We start from the raw sequence: 13,190 nt of genomic DNA, 5'->3' as shown, positions 1-13,190 counted from the left end.
CTCTTTGGGGGGTCTCGTGCACTGGGCATGACATTTGATGCATTGTCTGGGAACCCCAGCAACCCCCTTGGACCCTTGACCCCGAAGGTTTCATCTCTGACCTGTTAGGTGAGTTTTTGTGCATGCTGTGATGTCCGTGTTTGCCATTATCTGTGTAGTTCTGTGTCTTTTTATTTCGGTTCACCGGTGAAACAATCTGTATCGACAGGTCAAAAGGGTCTTGGTGGATGCATTACAGGGTCAGATCCGGAAGAGCTGGGAGACATCCAGACTCCTCATCTGGGTGGGGATCCGATTGAGAGTCAGATTAACCCACCATCTGATCTGAGTGGGGTCCAGTTGAGGATCAGATTAACCTGCTGGGGAGTTTGCCTCCCATCTGTACTGTTTTTAGCCTGATAGAGCCTCCCCCTGATGAGAGGGTACAGGACTTCTGAAGAAATCTGAAGCTTGCAAATACTTGAGTTAGGCCCTTTGTCTAAGTGTTGTACATGTTTGTCTCGTCGTTGTCTTGACTCCGACGCAACATACATAACATGGGACAGACACCTTCCTTTCCTCTAGATCTCTGCCTGGCACATTGGAAGGACAAAAGCAATGACACACCTTTAATGCTAACTGGCAAAAAAACAAGGACATCATCTATGGAAGACCAGGACACCCTAACCAAATTCCTACATCTCTATGCAGGAAGCTGTGGTCCATTACCACCCCCAAAAGAGTCACAGGTTTTTACCCTGAAGTAGGAGGGGGAGCCCCAGAAATGTACCCCCTTGCCTTGGCCCCCAGTCCTTCAACAGGGGATGGAGGAAGAACTCTTCCTCTGGCCACCACCCTATCATTCCACCATGTTGAGCATCTGATAAGCCAGCTGATAGGTGAGCTGTCTTTTGTCTTTGTCTTGGTCTTACTGTTACTGTGTTGCTGTTCTGTTCTGTGTGTTCAGGTCTCTGAAAAGCTTAAATTGAGAAAAACAGGTAGTTCCTACCAGATGGGACTGGCAGCAAGAGAGGCTGTAGTTTCAGTGTTGGTGCATCGGTATGTTGTTGTCTGTGTCATTGTTAATTGTTTCTGTTTACGAACCTTCCTCATTTCCCTGTGTGTGTGTGTGTGTGTGTGTGTGTGTGTGTGTGTGTGTGTGTGTGTGTGTGTGTGAGAGAGAGGGGGGAGGGAGGAGGAGGGGGCTGTCTCTGCTCTGCTGCAGGGGCAGAAATGGGGTGGCAGGGAGTTGACTACTTGCAGTTGATAGACTGTGTGGATGTTGACAGAGAAGTTAACAATCTTCTGCTGCCATGCTGTGTCCTGCCCCTCCCATGCTGGTAGATGGGGTTCCCAAAGCCTGCCCTGAGGGCTACCCACCCTGAATTCTGGTCCAACAGGGTTAGCTTTGTGGCGGGAAGTCACAATCTATGGGTGCTCTGGCACTGTTTTGACACTGTAGCCAGACTTCCCTCCACCAAGGTTGCTCTTGTCATTCAGATCCAAGGGTTATAAATATCTGTCATCGCTTACAGGGGTTGGTTAAAAATTATTATTGGTTAGGGGAAAAAAACTACTGTTAGTCTCAGATACTTCACACTGGTACAGGTTTTAATGTGTTGATACAAATTTAGAGTTATTAAAACAACAAGAAAGACTTTGGTAAAAGTTTCTGTGCTGCTGAGCTGAACTCAAGAAAGCCAGTAACAGAGAGGGAGGACTGATGACCAAAGGGATTAAGACTGAGCTGGTTTAACTCCCAGAAACAGCTGACCTGACAAAGGTTAACTCTTGAATCCCAGGCTGATGCCTGGGAATCCAGCATGGGGCTGATCAAGACCCCCTGAATGGGGGTGTCAGTGAGGAGGCCTAGGCAATCTATGGGGCCTTTGGTAGTTGACCAGTATTTACTCCTGGCATACAAATGGACATTGGGTGCCCATCCCACAATGAGAGATGCACTCTCACCCTGGACTCTTGGGGGAGGTTCTAGGCCCTGTCCTGGATGAAATGACAGACTATGGACATCCCCATGGAAGAACTCACCCTCCCTGGGGAAAGGAGGGGGTGGGCGGAGGGGGAGGGAAAGGGAGAGGGACCTGAGATTGACATGTGAAGAAACCTTGTTTCTAATTTGAATTCAAATTTAAAAATAAAAATTTTTAATATAAAAAAGTTTCTGTGCTGTCTAAAAAGTGAGGGAAAAGGTAGGAGACGAAAATAATAAAAAAAAAAAGGGAAAGGGAAAGTGTAGGAGTGAACCCCAGAAAGCTATCCACCCATGAGGGCGGAGACATGTAAACTGACACAGGTAGATATAAAAGGAAGTGAAAGAAGAAGGAACCTCCCTTGTTTCTCCTGGAAGCCAGCCACGCTTCTGACTCCTGGTCAGTGCGTCTCTCTCTCTCCCTGATAAATAAATATATTGTTTTTCCCTATATAGTATCGAATATCGTTATAGGAAAGAAAAATTTGTCTAAAGTAAAAATGTCTGAGAAATCAGAAGAATGGACTGAAGGTATATGGAAAGTTGTAGAAGGTCAGAGGGGATGTGAGCTATGTTTGCTGTGGTTTCTCATACCTGCAAATACTGTAGTTAAAAATAAGTTAAAATTTTCATCATATTAGGTTAATTCTGCTTAAAAAGTTTTGTTTGTCTTGTTAAAATTTTTTTGTCTATTTCTTGAAAAAGTTGTATATGCTTTTTTGTTGGAAAGTTTTGTCTGTGCTTTCTGGTGTGATCTTAAGTTTTGTTGCAAGCATAGGGCTGAAACATAACTGGTTTGGATATTTTCATTGTCTAATGCTGACAGCAGTCAGTCATTTATGGACATAGCTCAGAATTTATCTCTGAGTTCTAGTCACTGGATTCAGGTTATCAGGATGTCTTTTTTGATGAAGATAGCATTAAGACCGTTTTATGCTGTCCTTTACTGAGAGGCTGGCTCTACAGTTGGATTATGGCTCTTCCTTCAATATACCCAGGCTTATTTAAAGATTTCCTTTATGTTGCTCTGTCAGTCTGAGCCCCTGACACAGTGACAGAGAAACAAAGCCAGAAAACAAAAAGGAAAAAAAGGTTGACTTGGTTTATGTGAACACTTTCTGCTTTCACACTTATAAGTTTATTTTCTTAGGTATGGTTAAGAATCTGTTTAAAATTAAAACTAGTTAAAAGTTAAAACTAGTAACACTGGGAGTTGATAATTTAAAATCTATGCATGGGTAATTTTAAAGGAACCATAATGACATGATTCCAATTTGGATTCCCACCATTTTTAGTCAGTCACATGGCTGGTTGCCATTTTCCTGGAGTTGAAAAAGATGGATGTCACAGACTTTAACCTCCATCTTGACTGAAGTGACCATGAAGGTGGAGTGAGCCTAACTAGGAGGCAACAATAGATCTCCAAGAGAGTTTGGATTGAGACCGAGTTTTGTGTGATGATTTATGTCGAATCCTAAAAACAAGCTTTTTTTAAAAAATAGGATTTAAAATTTTAATGCTACAACTCAATGCTTCTATATATATTAAGTCCAAATGGACCAAAGATCTCAATATAAATCCAGCCACACTGAAACTTTTAGAAGAGAAAGTGGGAGATACTCTTCAACGAGTTGGTACAGGAGACCACTTCCTGAACATAACACCAGTGGCACAGACACTGAAATCGACAATTAACAAATGGGACCTCATGAAACTAAAAAGCTTCTGTAAGGCAAGGGACACAGTCAACAAGACAAAAAGGCAGTACACAGAATGGGAAAAGATATTCACTAACCCCACATCTGACAGAGGGCTAATCTCCAAAATATACAAAGAACTCAAGAAACAAGTCTCCAAAACACCAAAGGATCCAATTAAAAGGTGGGGTACAGAACTAAACAGAGAATTCTCAATAGAGGAGGCTAAAATGGCCAAGAGACACTTAAGAAAGTGCTCAACATCCTTAGCCATCAGGGAAATGCAAATCAAAACAACTTTGAGATACCATCTTACTCCTGTCAGAATGGCTAAAATCAAAAACACCGAAGGCAATTTATGCTGGAGAGGATGTAGAGATAGGGGAACACTCCTCCACTGCTGGTGGGAGTGCCAACTCGTACAGCCACTTTGGAAATCAGTATGGAGGTTCCTCAGGAAAATGGGAATCAATCTACCACAAGACCCAGCAATTCCACTCTTAGGCATATATCCAAAAGAGGCAAATTCATACAACAAGGACATCTGCTCCACTATGTTCATAGCAGCATTATTTGTAATAGACAGAACCTGGAAGCAACCTAGATGCCCCTCAACTGAAGAGTGGATAGAGAAAATGTAGTACATTTACACAATGGAGTATTACTCAGCAGAAAAACACAATGGAATCTTGAAATTCGCAGGTAAATGGATAGCACTGGAAGAAACCATCCTGAGTGAGGTAACCCAGTCACAAAAAGACAAACATGGTATGTACTCACTCATATATGGATTTTAGACATGGGATCAGGAGAGTGCCAGTCTGCACTTCCAATGACAGAGAGTCTGGGAAACAGGAAAGAATATAAAAGCTATGCATGGTACCCAAGAGAAGAGAAATGAGGCAAGATCCTCTGAACAGATGGGGAACACGGCAAGGGGTGGGAGGAAGGGGGAGCTGGGAAATAGAGAGGGGGAGAAGAGGAAGAGAGAGTAGGTCATGGGGGAACAGGAAGGTTGACTGGAGGGGGTAGGATAGGGGGAAGGGGGAATCATAGGTTAGAAGACAGATCAGGCACCATTGTGACCTCTAGTGATCTAAAGGGATGACACCAATTGGCAAGCTAAGCAATAGTGTAGAGATTACCTTAAATGCCCATTCCTGATAATGAACTTGACGTCTACTTTATATGCCATCCTAGAACCTCATCCAGTGACTGATGGAAGCAGAGGCAAACACCCACAGTTAAACACTGAACAGAACCTATGGAACCCAGTGGCAGAGAGAGAGGAGCGATGAGCAAATGGGCAAAGAATGGGCTGGCAAAACCAGCAGAGACAGCTGATCCGAACAGGGAAGAGCTCTTGAACCCCAGACCGACATCTGGGAGGCCAGCATGGGACCCATCCAGACCCCCTGAATGTGAGAGTCAGTGAGGAGGCCTGGGCTACCTATGGGGTCCTGAGCAGTGGATCAGTGTTTATCCCTCGAATACTAACAGACATCGTGTGTCCATAACACAAAGAGGGATGCTCTATCAGCCTGGACTCTTAGGGGAGTGCCTGGACCCTACCTTGAGTGAAATGACAGACTCTAGATATCCCCTATGTGGAAGGAATTGGCAATAGGGTGGGAGGATGGGGGGGGGATGGTGGAGGGGTGCAGGAGGAGGGGAGGGAGAGGGAACTGGGATTGACATGTAAAACAAGCTATTTAAAATTAAAATTATATATATATATATATATATATATATATATATATATATATATATAAAGAATACACCTTGCTCTGACAGCTAAACTTGCTAATTTAACAGTCACCAAGGTGATAATGGTTTTATTTTATTTATTTATTTATTTTTGGTTTTTCAAGATAGGGTTTCTCTGTGTTGTTTTGGAGCCTGTCCTGGAACTCTCTGGGTAGACCAGGCTTGATCTCCAACTCACAGAGATCCGCCTGCCTCTGCCTCCTGAGTGCTGGGATTAAAGGCGTGTGCCACCACTGCCCGTTGGATAATGGTTTTAAAGGCATAAATAAAGGCTACTTTATTGTTGATATTTCAGAAAGAAAATATTTAAATTTATAAGACTATGGCATAGCTGTGCTTATAAAATGTTTTATATTGCTAATAAGTGCATGTGACAGTTGATACATATTCTTAATGGCCACCACACAAACTGGAGAAACCACAAAGCATGTGATAAGTCACTGCTTAAAATGATCTGCTTACATGGGAGTTCCAAAAGTGATAAAAACAGACAATGGATCTGGATATACTAGTAAAGCATTTCGGCAATTTTTTGCTCAATGGAAAATTGATCACAATACAGGCATTCCTTATAATCCTCAAGGACAAGGAATTATGGAGCATGCTCATGGCTTCTTCAAGGCAACTTCTAAAAATGAGAAGAGGGGAGTTGTGCCCTCAATCTGCACATGCTGCACTAAATCATGCACTCTTCATTTGAAATCTTTTGAGATATGGATGCCTAAGAGCAATCTACTGTGGACAGAGTCTGGCAGGATGGAACTCGAGTGACTTTCGATCAAGTCAAGTGGAAAGATCCATGTACCAGACAATGGAGAGGGCCTGGTCCTGTCCAAATATGGGGTTGAGGGCATGTTTGTGTTTTCTCAAAGGAAGAAAATGAGGCCCGATGGCTGCCAGACCGTTTGGTGAGATGTGTGGAGCAGAGGAAAACTGGACCTGAGACTAAAGGAGCCTATGCAAGTCAGTTCGAGTGAGACCCAGTGAACCTGTGTTCCTAACCTCCTGATGTCATTGATTCTGCGGTCCGAGAAAGGAAGGAAACTGTTGGTTCGAGATTTCTAGTTTCTCAACAGGTGTGTTGCATCTACCTCCCAAACCTAAGAGTTCTCATTCTAGAGCCAGCCAAGAACTAAATGACCAGTAGCTCATCCGCACCACACCTTCAAACACAGAACTGGTTTTGCCAGTTTTTCCCTTTGGGACGAAAGAACTCATTTAGAACAATTAAACACTATTATGGATGTGATGTGTGGCAAAAGCCCCTCTTCAGTATTTAAACAGGACATGGACAAAAGTTTTACAATTAACATTCAAGGACTGTGATATCTCAAACTTATTTTTGAACTTTACAAGCAACAGAGCATTGAACTTTAGATAGGGAAAAGGAAAAAGTTCAGGATTGTGGAGTTATTCATACTCCACCCGTCATGAGAACATTTTATTGTCCTTTGATCCAATTGAAATTATGAGAATTGTAACAGTCTATTTGTATGTCTATTGTTACTAATCACACTGGAGTTATTAATATTTGTAGCCTTTGCTATGCTATGTAAGTGTTTATGGATTTAAGAGGTCAGAGCTCATTCTGACAAGAATTTGATGTGATACTTTGGGTACAACGTGACTAGAAAGGCAGATTTAGACTTTGATATGGTCAAAGGCACTCGAGACATCCCACACCAATTTTGAAAGGCCATTTTAGTTGGGTTCTTCTGCTCCTTCTGCAGGAGATTGTTGCAGCCATAAAAGCACACATGTTGCTTAGCACTATCAAGCTTGCTTGTGAACTCTCGATTGAGAAGCTGGCTTAGAGGTGCGTGGCATTGAGCTATGCACCACCCACTAATGTTCTTTGTTACAGAGGCTGATAGTCAAAGATGGGTAAGATCTTCTTGCCTCCAGGTAACCCAAGACAGGTCACACATGACGGAATGTGTGGTTCAAGGATAGGTAAGCACTGGTAGATTGAAGAGGGTAATCTAAGACAGGCACAGCCGTCTGTTCTGTTGCAGAAGTACAGGTATTGTTTTATTAATTTAAGAAGGAGGAATTGTCAGGGCCCATATATTGGAAATCTATTCCATCCTGCCATGAGTTCAGAGAGCCTTGACTCCTATTGTCTTTAAGATATCGGCTTAAAAGCCAGATGTTGGTGGCGCACACCTTTAATCCCAGAACTCAGGAGGCAGAGGCAGGTGGATCTCTGTGAGTTCGAGACCAGCCTGGTCTACAAGAGCTAGTTCTAGGACAGCCTCCAAAGCCACAGAGAAACCCTGTCTCACCCACCCACCCAAAAAAGATATTAGCTTAATGACTGTAGGATGCTCTGTAGCCTCGGTGGTGAATGACTCCTATCTATAGACCTAGGCCCAGGCAAGTTTACACTCTCCCTGAAGGCTAGGTGATATGTGCACATATGTAGTGCCTGAAAACCAAGTGGTATGTGCAGCTACAGCTACAGAGTATCTTTAGGATTAAGGGAAGTAATTGCTATTTGCCTTTATACATAATAATAGAAATCTTTTGCCATTGTCCCCACCTTTGGTTGGTTACTTAAGATGCTGCATGAATATATTGGGTGCATTCAGAATTAACTGGATCTGTCCTCCTGACACTATCCTATGTCTCTGTCTTTCCTTTAATGTCTATAGCTAGCCTTTCCCTCACCCACACTCCTCCACTCAGGAACAGACACAGGGATGTTTGACTGGTCCCGATTGCAGCCTCAAAGACACCATTCCGCAACAATTAGGCTAGCTATAACTTTGTCAGCTTGGTAGCATCAGACAGCCAGATCCTTCCACAAGGCTATGGCCTGCTTGGTAGCTCATTTTACATTTAAAAATCAAGCCTTGATTTGGCTCTAAAAAAAGGGGGTCTAAGGATGTAAGAGTATACAAGTTTTAAGGGTGTAAAAATGATTTAAGATAAATAAATAATTTAAGATATAAAAAGGTTTCAGATTATTTTCCCCTTCTATGATATAAAAGTTCAGAGCTTAGTATCTAATAAAGTTCTAATAAGCTGGTAGAGCAGTGACTACCTGCTGTTCAGTCACAAGCTCAAGGCTTTGGATTTATTTTCATTGTCATTTAATATAAACTTAAAGGGCTTCTTATCAGGCCAAAGACATCTCTGTCCAATCTATACCTGACTCTCTCTGTACAGAAAAAAATGTGCATGGTTCTAACCAAAATCTGTAATTTTTACTAGGACTCAAAGGTGTGAGTCTAATCCTGCTGCTTTACAGAAATCCAATAACAGCTTTTTCTACAACATGGGTTTCAGATTTGTAATACTAATATATCTAAAACTTTTATGTCCTTTTGTAAAATAAAGTTCATATAAGCTTCAGAGGAACAAAAAGTCATAAAGCTTAGACCCACTTCACACAGGACAAAAGGGCTCCAGATAAGTGCAGCCTGTGTTTTGCCACCTGTCTGTTCCTGAGAATGGGTTTTTTTCTCTCCTGGTCTTGGGACTCCTGCCCTTCCTGATCACTAAAACTATGGACCTCAAAGTTCTGATTAAGTACGTAAATTTTAACTTCTGTTCATAGTTTGGACGTGTCTCAACAGGTTTCCACTTCTGGCAGACACATCCAAGCATCAGCTGACTACAACCTGCTCCAAAAGACTGTGAGCTCTGGACTTGCTGCTGATGTGGGCCAGGCCAGCAGATGTGAACACTCCCTGTATCTTCAACAGAGTCTTTGAGCCAGATGCTTCTGATCAATACCCCACTGCCCGAATTCCCTCTTTGCTTTTGACTAGCATTTCAGCCTTCTTGGGCCCCTGACAGCAATGTCCCAAAGTCATCTGGAAGTAGTTACAGAAAAGAGTATGTTGTCCCTCGCTCCCTCATTGAAATGCTAAGTCAAAAGGAAACCCCCTTACATAGGGGACAAAATGGCAATAGATGCAAATGTCACTGCCCTAGAAAACCCTGTCAGCTAATGGCTCTTAGGACTTGTTCCCACACCTTTGAGCCTCTAAAAGGCAGGATTTATGATTGGGTCCTGTTGTTGGTACCTCTAGAAAGCAGGAATGAGAGACTAAAACCAGGGTCATTTTAGAAAAGAGGGCCAGAAACAGAATATGGGAACCTCACCCCATAACCTGTGCAGCTGGCTCACATCACCCACACAGCAGGCCGTCAGGAAAAACAGATAGCCACACATGGCCCTGACTCTGGCAGGAAGAACAGATACCCCGGGTTAATCAACAGAGTTACAAAACAACTTTTATGGGTACATGTTGTGCCAAAGATTAGCCTATGGAAATTCCCCAAGTTCCTCTAGACACCCCAACCAATCAGCTTTGACCCCATACCCTCAGCCTGTCCTTTGGTTTTAGTCTTTATAAACCCCTTGCTTATGAGGCTTGAGACCTTCTCTCCTGCAGCTGCTATTTCAGTCTGTGTTACAAGGTTCCTGCCTAGGCTTGAAATCAATAAAGAAACCTTGTACTTGCATTTGGTGAGTTGGTTCTGAGTGGTGGTCTCTCTGGGGGTCTTGTGGACTGGGCATAACAGCTGGAGTTATTACTAAGTGATTTTAGACAAAGGGTCTTTTTAAACATTTTTAATTTTTTAAAGTGCTTTTTATGTATGAGTGTCTCCTAAGCTGTTTTTAAGGGTGCAGTCTCCTTTCTTCTGCTCCCCTCTCTAATTCAGAGCCAGAGGGCCAGCCTGACTCAGAGCAGAAGGTCTGGAGGAAATATTAGGACATATTTGGGTCTGAAGTGGGTAGGTCAAATCCCATCTCCAGAGCTAGCTTTTCAGTGAGCTCAAACAACATATGGCGATATTTTTAAAGATATCATTCCTACCAAAAAGGTGCTTGTTTCTCCATAACCGAAAAGTAGAAACAAAAGCAAAAGTATGTAAATTAGTGGGGCGGAGACATAAGCAGGCCACAGGCATAGGTCAAGGGAGTCCAGGAGCAGAGAGACTACCCTATCTCAATTAGAGCAAGCAGGCTTGGAGACAGTGGAAAGGACCCAACATAGCTTCAATCTCCAGTCTCTAATCCCAGCGGTGTAGCCAAGCAACTTTCCCACACAGAAAAGCTGGCTGCATACCCTTTGGCCACTTTAAGGTAGGGTTCCAGCCTCACTGGCTGTCAAGGCTATCGAGATGCCTGGTAGTCTCCAAAGCAGTAAATAAATGTGGAGGGTTGCCCTATTCCTGCTCACATTGCAGCCCCTGCTCCAGTGGCTGCTGCAGCCCCAAAGTGACCAGGGCCACAGGTCATCATGTCCCAGCTGGGATCTAGTACTCAGCTAATGAGATTTTATGACTTGCTCCTTTAGGAGAAAGGAGTCAGGAACTGATTAGGTTCAGGCTCTGGGCGATCCTAAATGGTGTATGCAAGGGGTGTAGTAAAGAAACTGCCAACATGTCCACTCCTTGGCATTATTAAGGGTTATCTTTTTATTGAGTATGAGAGAGAAAACATCCAATGTCATCTGGAGGAGTCCAGAGAAGAGAGAAAAGAAAGTGTTAGCATCTTCAGATCATCCCACAAAGAGCACACTCTCATATGCAATTAGCAATAGCCTTTATTTCTCCAGGCAAAACTCCTACACACAGGGGTCAGCCATTCAGGAAAAATGGGGACAACCATGAGGGGAGCACACTAGCTGCTTTTAAGCACAGTTATGGTAATTCCAGGGTGAGGGGATCTGACCTTTGGGCTGATTAGTGGGTTTGAACCTGAGTCAACAGGGGATTGGTTGGGAGCTGGGGACTTTGCAGATTCAGGATGGGGTGCCTATCTTTTGTCACCATGAGATAAGTGGTGGGGAGCCTTTTGATTGGCTGGTCCTAGGCTGTGGTTATCCCTGGGAGTGCCAGCTCATTCCAGGAAACTGAAATTGAGGCCTGGTCTTTTGCCAAGGCTACTTGGGCTCTGTCCTGCTATAAGAGGGGATGGCTGCTTCAAAATCAATCTGGATATAGCCAGGGCTATCTTTGAGAGAAGGAAGAAGGAAGAAGAGCAGGTCAGGGGTGCTGGAAACCTTACTATTAGAACAAGAACAAATGGTGCTCGTGGGTAGGGACTGAGGGAGCCGGGAGGCAGGGCATGGGCTTTGGTATGCAACTACAGCTGTGTCAATGGAGTCATATGTGCCTTCTGCCATATCTCTTTTGGCAGATGAGAACCAGTTTCCTAAGTTCCTGGAGGAATGCTGGCTTTTATCTTTCACCAGAAAATCCTCCTGTAGTCCAGGTTGAGCTCATTTTTGGATGTACGGACTGCGTCACCTATAGTCCAAGTTGAGCACGTTTCTGGATATCCAGACCGCCTGTTGCCTAACAAATGGGTGATGAGCTGCTGGATGAGAAGTAAGTGCGGGAAAGAGACAGGGAGCCTAGGAAGGAAGGAAAACAGAGAGCAAGGCAGCTGGGGAGTCTGAGCATGAGAGACTGAGAGAGACTGACAGAGTCAGTGGGAGGATTTACTGGAACTGCCCATAGAACTCCAGAAAGAGACCAGCACCATTAGCAAAGGCAGTCAGGGGGGTGGATCTTTTCCTCAAAAGCGAGATGCACACCCTAGTTTGACTTCTGGTTGCCATTAAGTCTAAGTGAGCTTGAAGAATAGACCTGTCCTGTCCTCAAGACAGACATCCGAAGGAAACAAGATGAGACATACCGTAAGCACTGCAGCTGGGATGGAAAGGTGTCCTGGCGGTAGGAGCAAAGTCACTGTCACTTTAAGCGTAGCTGCTTACAGCTGGGCTCAAGGGAAAGCTTTTCCCAATGTAACAACTCTACTCAGGCAGGGGATGCTTTCCCTAGTGAATTTTGTTACAGGTCTGTTCTCCTAGTGTAATGTTTCTCTCGTGAAAGTGTCACAGTTCTGCTCTGCTCAGTTTCCCTCTGGCTCCAGCGAAAGTCTGTTACAGTTGGGCTTTACTCTGGGAAAAATGTCACACTGCAAAACAAACCTCACTCAAGAGATTTACTGGGAAGGAAGAATCCAGGAGCATGACTGTCTTGGGTGAGAAACAGCAGCAAACTGAACGGAGTACAAACTTCATACAGGATTTCTTGGGGAGGGGGCCTTCCAGGATGGCTTGGAATTTTTGGATTTTGGTGGTCTGATTCTGGGGCAAGCTCAGGGGTTGGTGCAAATTCAAGCCCTGGTCCTGGGGTCAAGTCAGGGACAGGGTGTTTTTCCCTGGCCCTTTTCACTCTACAGATAACACCAACAAAAATGACTCTCCAGGCAGAACCTGGACAGAGTTCAGTTACTCAATAATTTGGCTAGCCATACACTCAAAACCCAGTTTCCCCCATACTCATGGGAAGCAGAAGCAGAAAACCAGGTCCTTCGCTACTGGTGTCCGGATATAGTGAGAGAGGAGAGGGAGGCTCCTGCAAAGGTTTATCCCTCTTAACCGGAACTGTCAGAAGGACTGATCCACTTTAGTGTCAGGGAACATGGTGGCAGTCATTCTAGACCCCTGGGCTCAGTGGGAGGCATGAGCCCCTGGAAAGCGCTCCAGGGGTTATTTCCACTGTAACCTCCCCACTCCAGGCAGGCTAGAAGCAAGATTGAGTCCTGTATGCATGGTGTAATGTCACTGGGGACCTCCATATGTTATAATCTAGGGAAGAAAGGTTCAGCTCACCATGTACATAAAACCAAGTAAGAGTGAGTCCTTTATTACCCAGCAACTGAGAACAGGCTCTTGACACAAAGAACTCTCAGCACTGAAGCTCTGAGGTACAGCATTTATAAAGAAAAG

At 44.0% G+C, this 13,190-nt stretch overlaps 1 long non-coding RNA gene across 1 annotated transcript in view; it reads left to right on the top strand.

Moving 5' to 3' along the window:
- The window catches only part of LOC121133524, a 32,466-nt gene extending 22,560 nt beyond the window's left edge, over window positions 1–9,906 (top strand). The window contains exons 2-3 of the long non-coding RNA XR_005870385.1: window positions 6,303–6,506; window positions 9,012–9,906. This is a non-coding gene — a long non-coding RNA (uncharacterized LOC121133524). The remainder of the gene's footprint in view (window positions 1–6,302; window positions 6,507–9,011) is intronic.
- Window positions 9,907–13,190: the final 3,284 nt, after the last annotated feature.

This window comes from Mesocricetus auratus, unplaced genomic scaffold (genome assembly GCF_017639785.1).
Source record: "Mesocricetus auratus isolate SY011 unplaced genomic scaffold, BCM_Maur_2.0 Super-Scaffold_100022, whole genome shotgun sequence".
NCBI lineage: Eukaryota > Metazoa > Chordata > Mammalia > Rodentia > Cricetidae > Mesocricetus > Mesocricetus auratus.
Note: the sequence above shows the minus strand (reverse complement) of the source record. Positions and strands in the feature narration are given on the sequence as shown.